Source organism: Octodon degus, unplaced genomic scaffold, assembly GCF_000260255.1.
Source record: "Octodon degus isolate 3935 unplaced genomic scaffold, OctDeg1.0 scaffold00044, whole genome shotgun sequence".
NCBI classification, from domain to species: Eukaryota; Metazoa; Chordata; class Mammalia; order Rodentia; family Octodontidae; genus Octodon; species Octodon degus.
Window position 1 is genome coordinate 7,305,600 of NW_004524620.1, and position 13,063 is coordinate 7,318,662.

General features: G+C 41.2%; 1 non-coding gene and 1 pseudogene across 1 annotated transcript; one reads left to right on the forward strand and one right to left on the reverse strand.

Annotated features, from left to right (window-relative positions):
* The first annotated feature begins 9,366 nt into the window (after positions 1 to 9,366).
* On the forward strand, positions 9,367 to 9,473 carry LOC111816932. The gene has a single exon (XR_002821239.1). It is a non-coding gene; the product is annotated as a U6 spliceosomal RNA (small nuclear RNA).
* A 2,231-nt stretch (positions 9,474 to 11,704) lies between these two features.
* Positions 11,705 to 12,398, reverse strand: LOC101589926 (annotated as a pseudogene).
* Positions 12,399 to 13,063: the final 665 nt, after the last annotated feature.

Here is a 13,063-nt window from a genome sequence, read left to right on the forward strand (position 1 = left end):
TACCCTTATCACTCCAAAAAGTTTGTTTTTAAATTTGTTTTGTGTTAATTGGTTCTCTGGCTTTATTTGAAGGACTCTACACATGTAGGAAAGTTTAAAAACAATTGTGTTAGAGAAATAGATTGTGAAACACTATCCAGTTAGCATATGGACTTGAAATTAAGAAACTTCATCTTAAGTTTATTACTTGGAATTCATTTTGTATTTTTGTGATTGTATTTACAAGAAGAGAAAATTAGTTTTAGTTGTGATGAAATGTATTTTGGCAGGCCTAGTGCATGAATTTCCTTGTGTAAGTAATTTTAAAAGGTTATATTCTTCCCTGAGTACACATTTTCATGTACCTATTATTACTATTGTCCTTCATGCATTAGTATCTTGGGAAGAATATGCCTCTTAATGTAAAACAAGGGATTGCAATGTTATCATCTTTGAGAAGTTTTTAAACAACTGAGAGGACACTGCAATTATAATACATTAAATACTTTTACAATTGTGCAAAAATGACCTTATAGCAATACTTTAGTTTCTGTCATACTTTATAGCAAAACATAAATACATTAGGCTAAATAAATATAAAAGTTTTTTTCTCAGATGTTAACTGTTTATAGTAAAATATGATTTGATTCTGTTTATTTTTAAATGGTCAACTATCCATTTCCTTTGAATTTAGATTCTTGACTTGTAAGTACCACAGTATCTTTTGAGTATCAGAAGCTTTTCAAAATTATAATTCTGTTTAAGAGTTCCACTGGCAAAATTCTTCAGTAGTAATGTTTCTTAGGTAGGTATCAAGCAGAATGGGTACGTTCAAGAGCTGCTTGCTATTGTTCAATTTTCTTCTGGTAAATTACAGAGTACAACGATCCTGAATCAGCAACTGATCGACACTGACTAGTAGTTTGACTGGGACCTATTGAAAATGTCTGATGACTGGTATGGCACAGACAGCAGGGAGAGGGGGATGAACAGACTCCTCCTTTTAAAAGATGATGGCAAAGTTACATGGCATTATATCATGTAATATGGGAGGGGTGTTGGGGTCATCTGTTATCTAAAGGTTAAACCTAAAATGTCCCCCAAAGCCTCATATACTCCCTGTGGGGTGGGACTTTTGTGAGTGACAAGATCAAGGATGTGTGATAACTGAATTAGTCCACTGATTAGATTAGTGTAGTTCTGGGTGAGGCTGAACAGATTAACTGAGGGCAGAAGGTGTGCCCTCAGTTTGAGAGACATTAACCAATAGGCTTGTAGCCTGAATGGAATGAAAAGGGAAAGGGAAAATCGCTGCTGCTGCTTTTGTCTCCCTTACCATTGTAGGGAGACTGGCTAGAGTGGTGACTGAGATGAATGCCAAGATGAAAGGACCCCAGGAGTGACAGCAGGGAGCCCCGGCAATGTATGTTTAAGCCTAAGAACAGATCTTGAGATCAGCACAGAAACAAAGTTACTCTGAGAGATGTATGCTGTGACATTTTCTTCCTCAAGTCATGACAAACTTGTTCAGCCCTCTATCCTATTCCATCCTATCCTATCCTATCCTATCCTATCCTATCCTATCCTATCCTATCTTGTTCTCACCAACCCAAATGAGTTTCTCTGCACCTTTGTTCTCATGCCGCTGGGTTGCAAATAAAAGGCTGAGGGGGCACTCAGATTGTGGCTATTTCCCTGAATCTAGTCTCAATGAAGCAGTCCCTCAGCCTCTTAGAGTTTAAACTGAACTTCTACTCCAGGTAGTGTTTCATTCTCTGTACAACACTGCCACACACTACAGCATAGCGCGGACTGCGTCTCCTCTGCCATACTTGTCTTCCATGCCAACCGCATGGAGCCAGCAGACTTAAGCTAAACTAAACATTGCTCCTTTTAACTTGTGGGAGGGAGGACCTGCCAAATTACACTGTAATGAAGCCCATAAAGTAATCATGCACGATTGCCATTGACTATTCAGTGACTAGACTGGAAGATTGAATGAACTTTAAATCTCAATTGCTGACAGCAATACTGTGCTACTCAAAGTGAATTTCGAGTTGACACCCCTGCTCTCTGCTCTCTGGAATTGTGCTCGGTGGTCACCACTGCTTACTTATTCCTTAAAGTAGGAGTACGTGCCACACCACACCGTGCACTCATCTGTAGATCTTTTTCTCAGAGTGCAAAACATAACTTCTGCTAATATTTCATTGGTTAAAGCATCCCACATGGCTAAAGCCTACCTTCATGAAACAAGAGTGTGTAATAACCCCGCATTCATTATTTGTTATTCCAAAGCTCAGTGACTTGCACAGCATCTACTGCTGTATTTTTTAATGTTACCTAAAGACTGGCTTGGATCAGTAGAGTTCTTCTACTCTCCATGGCATCAGTCAGAATTACCAAGGTGGCTGTACCTCAGCTAGGCAAAACCATCCAAGATATAATCCCCTTACCATATGTAATCGTCAATATAAGCTGTTGGGATATAATCTGTTGCCAGTAGTAGATTAGTCTGAATTTACTTGCATGGTGGTGGTGAAGGCATTTCAAGAAAAACAAAATGGAAGTTGTCAGTCCTCTTAAGCCCTGTGCTTGGAACGCATAAGCGTCACTTCTGGTGCATTTTGGTGGCCCCAAAGTCATAAGGTTAAGTGCGCATTCAAGGGAGGGAAAGGAGGACGGAATGGGAGAAAATGCAGACAGCTGTCATTAGATGCCGCTAATACATTCAAATAGGAAGGGAAAATGGGATTTGGGGCCAATAATCTTACAATTTGATACTAGAGTCAATAAGTATCCAGTATTTTAAGAAAACATTTAATATGAAACCTAAACATACAGAATATGAAGTGGCGTGAAAAAAAAGATGTAGACACAAGAACATATCAAAACCCAAAGCAAACAGAAAAAAACCCCACAAAATAAAGTTCAGAAGAAAAACTAAGGTTTTATTTAAACATAAAATGATTTTTACAAAGAGTTTTTGAAATTAGAAGTAAGTGTAAAAAAATTTATATTGCTTTAAGAATCTTAGATCATTAAACTGAAGTTTTCCAGGAAAATAAAGCCCAACACAAGATATGATAAGTAATCAAGAAAAGAGAAGAAAATAAGATCTGTCTGGGAAGAAAGATCTGTCACTTCTTTAGAGAAGTAAAGATGGACAGCAAAGGGAGCAGAGGGTGGGAAAGCCCTGAGTAAATGATTCAAGAACATTTCCCAGAATTTTTGTCCATGATTTTTAGGCCTCAAAGTCCCCTGACAATAAAAGGGATCAAAATAGGTCTAAAACAAGATACACAATCTGAAATTTCAAACATTTCAAAAAAAGAAAAAGAACTTCTAAGTCATTGAAAGGAAAAGATGATTTCCTACGAAAAATCAGGAGTCACAGTGGTCTTGAATTTAACAATAGCAGTTTTGGGGTTTAGAATACCAAGGAGATTTGGCTTCCCATTCAAAGGAATAAAGTTTCTGGCTTGTTATTCTGAATTTAGTTTATCATTCTGAACTTTGTTGGTGTATAAATAACAGCTAAGAGTGGGACACTATTTTTCAGGGATGTAGTTACCAAAACATTGTCTCTTATTTACCAGAAAAGGAGGGAAGGAAGAGAAGGACAGACAAATCAGAGAGACTGACTGAAAGAGAACGGGAGAAAAAAGAGATACTAGGCTGGTAGCTGTGATCAAGGCAAACAGACAAGGTGGAAAAAGATAAGTGCTTTTCCTGTTTTGTTCAGCTTCTTTAAAATTTGGATCGAGATGGCAGCATAAGTTGCAGGATACCTCTTTTCTTATCTTCAGTTTAAGAAGTAAGATTTTATCTTTCAGATGCAAAAACAAAATAATGGTAGTGGAGCAGGAAGAAATGCACTGCTTGCTTAGGAACAGAGGAAAGAAAGTCATGAAAACCTCAATAGGAGGGACTTGAAGAAATGAGGAATTGTTAAATCTGATAAACAAATGTCCTTTCAGCAGCCATGCATGGTTCCTTTGCTTTCCCTGCACACATGTGGGGAAAATGTCCTTTATAAATAGATCTGAGCAATGGTAGCACCTTGTACTACAAAGAATTCATTTCTTTTGCCAGGAAGAAACATGTTCCAGCTGAACTGATTTTGTTTTGCTTACAGAAAAGTGGCTGCGAATGCTTTATGAAAAAAAAAAAGAAGAGTTCACCAGAATTGTGTAGTTAGGGAAGAAAATTCCAATTATTAATTGTTTCACAATTAAAGCCCCCCAAAACTTTTTGACTTAAACACTATCAGTGCTTAATATTTAATAACTGTAAATCAGGAATTTGAGCTTTCCTGGCTGGGCTATTCTATTCTACATAGAATGATAGAAGTCACTCAGTGAGACTAATAGATGAGGAGGCTGGTCTGATGGGTTTGGGATTTGGGATGGCTTTGCTTGCCAGTCTGTGACACAGGGACACAGCTCACCTGGAAATGCGATGGATGTTAAGTGTGAGGTGTTCCGAGTCTGTGGTCTCACAAGATTGAGGAATGAAGTCATGAACCAAAGGATGAAGTTAGAAGAGCTTTAATAGAAATCAGAACAGTTCGTGGATTTCCAGGAGGCATCCTGAGTGGGTTGACAATGACACTCTTTGTCAAGGTAACTGATGAAGCAAAACCATGGTGAGTGCAATGTGGGTCAAGTATAATCAAACTATAGGATTAAAGGTATAGTTGCTCAGCTACTATTGACCCAACAGGGGAAAGAGTCACATAGTAAGGGCAAATGGAAAAAACAAAGGCATTCCTAGGAAGGGAGGGGAGCTTGGGTCCAAATCCTGGTCACTCACCTGTGTGTCTAATGCCTGTCTGGGCTCACTGGACAGTGTGGTGCTAATTGCAATAAAATCTCGCGTTGCTGTTTATCTCTAGGGAGGTTACAGACCTGGCCATCGCATCTCCATGTTGAGGCATAGCTCCCTTCAGAGCCACAATTTTGATGTCTGTCTTCTGTGTTTATTTCTGTGAGGGCCCTATCCTGCTCTGACTATGCATTAATATCTACCCTACTTAGCTGCCCAAAATAGGATAGTTGACAGAGAATCTGAACATGATACCTTTACAGTGGCTGAGCTCAGGTTAGATGGCTTTATTGCATACCCAGCTAGGGCTCCCTGATGGAATGCTCCGAAACACCTGGGCCATGGACACAAACCTCCTTGTGGCCTAGCCTCAGAAAGCCCCAAACATCTCTTCTGCTGCATTCTGGAAGCCAACTCAGTCACGAAGAGCAACCCAGATTCAAGGGAAGAGGAGGAATTAGACCCATCACCTCTTAACGAGAAGCAAAACTTTGTGTCTACTTTTAATCAACACAGAAAGCATCTGACACTTGTATCTCTGGGCAGCAGAAATATCTTGTACTGCCTAAGATTAATTTAGAAATTATCTTTTATATAATAAAAGTAAAATACTAATATGTGATCCAAAGCTTTAGGAGAAGAAAGTCATAAGATACACAGAGGCACTATAATAAAGACATCCATGATTAGAAAACAAGCCTTTACTGTTAATAAGAATCTAGTGTAACAGAACATGTCAGAAAAGGAAATATTTTATTGTGATATAATTGAAATATCCTTTAGAGTTACATGTGAGCAACTGCGGATGTAAGGAAGAGTAAGACTTCGCTGCAAATAGTAAGAAGGTCTTCACATATGAAAAGCTTCTCAGCTCACAAAAGTGGAACCTGAAAATAGCAAAGGAGCAAAAGGATGAACACGGAAAGGATTAAGCCACTCCTTTAATCTACATAATTTAAGTAATTTCTCACCACGGAGAATCAAACTTTAACTATAAAAACCTTACAATGTTTTCCATTTTTTGTATACAAATTATGCCAGTATTAACACCTGTTTTTTTCTTTCCTAGGCGTTATTTCTGAGTGTAAATGAGAAACAGGCAGAGATGAAGAGACAGAAAGACAGACAGAGTGAGTCAGAGACAAAAAGAGAGAGCGAGGCCCTAGAGAAATGATGGAGAATTTTACAGAACACAAAATGGAGAAATAATGTTTAAAGTTTAGTTTCCTCTCTAAATCCTGTCTGTAATGTTAATAATATGAACTGTATAGTCTGGGGAATGATATAAACTGGAGCCAGCCCAAGCACAGCACCATGACGCTACTATTTGTATGACGTTGTAATTATGCAAATAAATTTTTAACTGTAGTCACTCTTGCTTCAGTGCTGAATGCACTTTCAGCATAGCTCTTATGGGAAATTGGGATTATGCTTTCTGTGTTGCATATTGCACCTGCATGTGGGGAAAAGGCTTAAAGTGAAAGCTAAAGAAATGACAAGTGGTGACTCGGCACGTTATTGAAGTGGTCATGTGGTTCTGTGTAAGAACACGATCTAGATCCTCAGAAATTATTACTTAGGGTCTCTCACTGTGCCAGGAAGACCCCACAGAATCTTGGACCCCACACAGGGGGCCCTAACGGAGATTTCTGTGGGTGATGGTCCCAGGTTAAAGAACACATGTGTGCAGAACATCAGCAGCAACAGCAGGCAGCATGGAGTGGAGCGGAGCACAAGAGCAGGGGCACAAGAGTCACCTGTGTGGTTACTGTACAGTTCTACACAGGTTGTTCTGTCATGTTTACATTCTTACATAGCGCTATAACCAGCACATGTGTGTTTACCTGTGCTAAGTCATGACTATATAATGGTATCCTACTGTGTACTCCTGCTAGACAAGCGGGGGCACGTTTTCAGGTGTTCTCAGATCCCCCTGAACTTTGAAGCAGTCAGAGTGGTTCCCCACTTTCAGACTGGCCTTGAACTCACTGTGTGATCCAGGCTGGCCCCAAATTTGCTCTAATCCTCCTCTCTCAGTCCCCCAAGTGCTGGGATTTCAGCCATGTGCCACCAGGCTTAGTACTTTCTTATCATTTTGTGTGTATGTTTATGACTATAAAATTAATACTTGCATATTAAACAAGAAATTGTGAAATTGCACAATACTTCACAAGGGTCGTCTAAACTTTTCACCACATCATGGTAACTACTATTTACATGTACCTGCTTCTTCTTCCAGTCCTGCCTTATAGCTCTGTGTATGTAATCAAAACTTCAGATGTCCATACAGTAGTAGTTACAGATATGTACTTTAGAGCCAAAGCTCTTAGATCACTTCTGAGGGCTCCTCTGTCGATGATCTTATGCCGCTAGTTTTCTCATTTGTTACATAATGATAAAATCTATTACACAGTGAGGCGTCCTTTGGGTGCTTTTGTGCATTAAATTATATAATCCCTACTAAAGAGCCCAAAGAAGAGCTACATCCTCTTTCATCATACAAGAATATTAGGGAAGGCCTGGTCTAACTATGGCTCACGCAGTGGAAGGAAACTTGCCATACAGACACACTAGCTGAGCCTGCCAGAACTCTGCCGTCTAGGTTTCATAGGAAAGTTTCATGGGAACTGTCATCTCACTGAAGGCTTGGCAAAACTGTCCACGCAGAAAGGACAGGTACCGGGGAGGAGTAAGAGAAAGCCACAGAAACAGGAAATGACTGTCCTCTGTAATTTCTCTACAGTCCCCTCTAGTGATGAATTTTAATATTGCACCAGGTGGCAAAGACAAAATATTTAAAGGGCTTAGCTCCACTTTCCCACATCAAGCAAAAAGGGTGTGTGTGTGCGTGTGTGTGTGTGTGTGTGTGTGTGTGTGTGTGTGTGTGCATGCGTGTGTGTGGGGGGGGGATAATTGAGCTGTCACATAAAAAACACATAGAACAATGCATGACACATTGTAAGTACTCAAAAACCTTTAGCACTAACATTTCAATTACATTTCCCACAAATATGCAAAAAGGGGACAGCATCAGCTGTACCTACATTTTAAATTCTTAATTTTAACCTAGCGTATTATGACTCTTTTCCCGAAAATTTCATGGCATGAGGTGCTAAGGATATAGTTCCGTGGTGCAGGACTTGCCCAGTGTGTACAAGTCCCTACTTCAACTCCAAAAACCACAAAAACAAAACAAAGCAAACAAACAAAACCTTGGTGTAACAGGTTTAATTTTATGTATGTATAACTATACTTAGATATTACACTTTTATGTATTTATAAATTATTTGTAATATTTCAGTTTAATGAGCCTGATATGCTCAACACTGAATTCACTAGCATTTAGAGAAGTCTTAAGGCCAGTCCTTCTCAGTTGCTTCCAAAAATTTGAAGAGGAGATAGTATTTCCAGGTTAACTTTATAAATATATTACTTTTTTTTTGTATTTTAGGGAAGGGTCTACAGGTGCTCATGGTCTTACTACTAGATTGGACTCATAGTGATTCTCCTGTTTATAGCCTCCCAAGAGCTGGGATTACAGGTGCACACCACCACGCCTAGTCTCAATCAGCCATTTAGTAGTGTGCCCTTGGGGCAGGGCCAGCACAGCAGGCTGGGGGATTGAACCCCTGTCCCCTGCACTTGCTTGCAGGCACTTTAATCTGCTGAGCTATTTGGCTGGCCCTTTGTTACTCTAAATCCAAAATCAAACAAAAATAGTACAAAAGAAAATCATAATTAAATATCTCTGATGAACAAACATTAAAAAGTCCTCAGTAATGCACTAAATTCAACAGCACATTAAAAGGACCACACATCATCACCACGTGGGATTTATCCTCCTGATAACAGAGTGGCCCGACCTATCTATATGACATGCCGCACTAATAAAATGCTGTATAATAACTAGATGTGTCTTGGTTACTTTCTCATGGCTGAGACAAGATAACCACTATTCACAAGTTAAGGGAAGAAAGGTTTAGTTACCCAATAGTTTGTAGAGGTTTTCAGTTCATGCTCAGCTGGGTGAAAGGCAGGGTGGCTTGGCACGGGATACCCAGAGGAGAAACAGCTCATGGTGAGAGTAGCCCCGGCCCCTTCTGTGACTGCATGAGGCTTTCAGAGACATCTAGGCACAAACCGTAATAGCACTACTGTCTCAATTACTTTTCTCTCATTGCTGGGACAAAATACCCAAGACCCAAAATAAAGGAAGGAAAGGTTTATTTAGCTCACAGCTTGTGAAAGTTTTATTCCATAATTGGCTGGCTGTAAGGCAGAGTGGCAAATGGCAGAGGGAGGCAGTTCATGGCTGCAGAAAATGGCAAAAAGCAAGGGGAAGAGCTGGGGTTGTGGCAGCCAGCAAGCCCATCTCACAAGCCTCTTACATTGTGTGCAGGCTGTCCATCACAAGGTGGGTGTTACACTCAAATCCATAATCCCAGCATTGGACTGTGAATTAATCAGAAATGCTAGAAGCCTGCCCCAGTGGCTGCATGAGGCTTTAGGGGGACACCTAGACACAAACCATAACAATTGCTATCTCAGTAGGTGTAGAAAGTGCTTGCTTTGGCAGCACATTTACTAAAATTGGAATGATACAGAGAAGATTAGCATGGCCCCTGTGCAAGGATGACATGCAAATTTGTGAAGTGTGCCATATTTTGGGGCTGGTGAGATAGCTCAGCAGACTAAAGCACCTGCTTAGGCAAGCTTAGGCAAGCTCAGGGACCATGGTATGATCCTCAGCACCAATGGCTGCGCCAGCCCTGTTCTAGGGTGGGCCGAGCCGTCCAGAGTCCGGGTATATTGGCACATGCCTATAATCCCCGCTCTGGAGATGCTGAAAGCAGGAGGACCACCATGAGTCCGAGCTGCATAGTGAGACCCTGCAACAACCAAAACCATTAAATAATAATAATAAAATTTTAAAAAAGTAAAAGCAGGTGACAAAATTCAACATTTCTTCATAATAAAAATCACTTAATGAAGTAGGCATAAGGAGATGTATAAAGTAGGTACATGGGGCCGGGGAGATGGCTCAGTAGAGTAAGCACTTCCCTGGCAAGCTCAAGGGCCTGAGTTCAATTCCCAGTTCCACAAAAAAAAAGTAGGTACAAAATTGTGTATGTTGTTATACACGATAGAGTCCTGTGTCATAAAGAAAAGCAAGCTTGAGGCATCTGTGGATAGATGGATGCGACTGGAAAACAGCACTAAGCAAAATAAGTCAAACATACAAGCTCAAACATCACATGGTTTCTCTTATATGAGCAATACAAAATATAGAGAGAGATACAAATAAAGAGCAAAGTAAAAGACAAATAAGTCCAACTACTTTCCCAAACAGAAATGCCATAGAAGGGGCTGGCGAGATAGCTCAGCAGACTACAGGGCCCACTTAGGCAAGCTTAGGCAAGCGCAGGGACTGCAGTTCAATCCCCAACATCACATGCCGTGCCAGCCCTGCCAGGGCGGGCTGAGCCAACCACACACAAAAAAGAAAGCAATGCCATTTATATATGCCCACAACTTGATAATCAGTGCTGATCAGATGAAGTCTTTTCCTTTGTTATCAGAAATAAACAAGGATGTCCAGTATAGCTACTTCTATTCAAGCTAAGACCAGAAGCCCTAGATATAACAACTAGATAGGAGAAAGAAATTTTGGAAATAGTGTTTATGTCTACTGACACATGAATGGATAAAGAAAATATGCTACTTATACAAAGTAGAGTACCACTGCCATAAAGATAAACTTGCGGCATCCCTGGGTAGATGGATGAAACTTGAAAACATAAAATTAAGTGGTCTAAGTCAAACACACAAGCTCAGATATCACAGTTTCTCTTCTACGAGAAATACAAAACATATGTAGACATACAAATAAAAAGAAACATAAAGGAAAGATGAATAAGTAAGAAGTTCAAATATTTTTTCAAATTACATATTGTATTGATTTAAAAATATTTTAATACACATGCTAACTTGTTTCATCTATACTGCTAGTGTCTGGGTTATTTTTCTCTCATTGCTGAGACAACATACTGGACACTCGGAATTAAGGAAGGAAAGGTTTATTTGTGGAGGCTTCAGTCTGCACTCAGTTGGCTCCAGGTAAAGTGGCACATGGCAGAGGGAAGCAGCTCATGGTGGTGGACGACAGCAAAACAGCAAGAGCAAAAGAGAGAGGCAGCGGCGGAGGCCAGCCTCTTGCCCTTATGTTGCATTCAAGCTGTCTGGCCCGGGCCGGGAGCAGCACTCACACCCGTAATCTCAGCATTGGCTCATGAATTAATCACAAACTCTAGAAGTCATCCTATGACTGCATGAGGCTTTGGGAAGACATCTAGGCACCAACTGTAACAGCTAGCTTGTCTTTATTTATTTATTTATTTATTTTTTTAAATTTATTTATTTATTTAGTGTGTGTGGCCAGCTCAGCCCACCAGGGGGCGGGGCTGGCTGGCATGTGGTGCTGGGGGATTGAACCGTGGTCCCTGTGTTTTGCTTAAGCTTAGCTTGTTCTAAGTGGGTGCTTTAGACCACTGAGCCATCTCACCAGCCCCAGCTAGCTTGTCTTTAAAAAGCTTTGTGTTAATATCTGCTGTATCATTTTTTTTCTCTTAAAAGAGTTTATTATAAACCAGTTTCATAGGCCACAAGGAAAGGAAAGGACCATGTACAGTCTCACAGGAAACAGGCAGGGAGCAGGCTCAAGATGAGTCTAGGGCCTTGGTGGGCACATTCCTAGGGGAGGGGACCCTGGAAGGGAAACCAGACAATCTGATGAGACTCCGAGAACAACAGCATAACAAACAAACAGGTCTGTGGAACCGTGGCCCTGGGGAATTGGGTCCACGCTTCCGTGGAGCTACTTCCATAACTCTGGCCAAGGTTAAAGAAGGCCTCACATGCCTGGGGGAGGGGGCCACATCCTTGGAGGGGGCATACCCATAGGAGTCCCTTGTCCAGAAGGGATTCCCACTGGGGGACGCATGTGTGGTCGCATGCCAGGAGAAGGGCTCATCATTCCTGGAGGGGGTGAGCCTCAGCCCATAGGTGGAGGAGGACTCCCACGGCCAGGTGGGTACTGGGTCGGGGCCCCTGCAATACTAGCTGTGGCAGCAGCTGCAGCAGCCACAACAGTGCCCGTTCCTTTTGGGGTCATCCCCTGTTGGGATGGCCCACCAACCCCACACCCTGGCCCAGGGAGTCCTGAAGGAGCCTGTGACATGGGAACAACAGCTGGGGTTCCCCTACCTTTAGCCCTACCTATCCCTGGGCTGCCCTCAGCTCCAGCAAGTGGCACTCTGGCAATGCCAGTGTCTTTGGGAGGAGGTCCTTCCACTATCATAGAGACGAGGTTCTGCCCTCGCAGCAGCACCGGACCGAGGGCTCGGTTCTCTTCCCTTTCTGCTTGCTTAGAGTTCTTTGACTTGATCTTCGTGAACTCATCACAGTCACAGAGGATCAAGCTCACATGCTCATTGAAAGCCTGGAAGGTGCCCATGAAGGCCGGCCGTCTTGCAGGACGTACCTCTTCCTGTAGTCCGTGCGCTCAGCATCTTGATGCTCTTGCCCACCGCCATGGCGGCAGTCCTGATGATTCAGATACACACTGGATTCTCCTCCTCAGAGGCCTACACGGAGCCAGGAGCCCTGTTTCATTTTGAAATAAAAATATTTTGGATTTATGTCTAACACAGGTTTCCTTATATGAAAACCATATGATATTCAGCCTTGTGTACTTGATTTACTTTTCCTGAAAAAACTCAAGACTAATTCGTTTTTCAACAAATGTCTCAAGTTTATCTTTCTTTATGGCAGAGTAGTCCTCGTTGTGTACAAACACCACGTTTTTTTATTCATTCATGTGTGTTTCTTTATTCATTCTCGTGCATTTCTTTATTCATTTCCCATTCTGGAGATAGTCTTTTCACTTTGTTGGTGGTTTCCTTTGCCATGCAAAAGCTATTTAATTTAACATGATTGCATTTGTTGATGCTTAATATTATTTCTTGTGGAACGGGGTTTTATTTGGAAAATCTTTTCCTATGCCTATGTCTTTGAGGGTTTTACATATTTTGTCTTCCATTAGAATATGTGTTTCTGTTCTAATTTTGAAGTATTTGATCAATTTAACTTTAGTGTATGGTGAGAAATATGGGTTTAAGGGCAATCTTTGCCTTGCAGATAACCAGTTTTCCCACTGCCATTTGTTAGAGAGGTTATCTTTCATCCAGCAATGTGATTG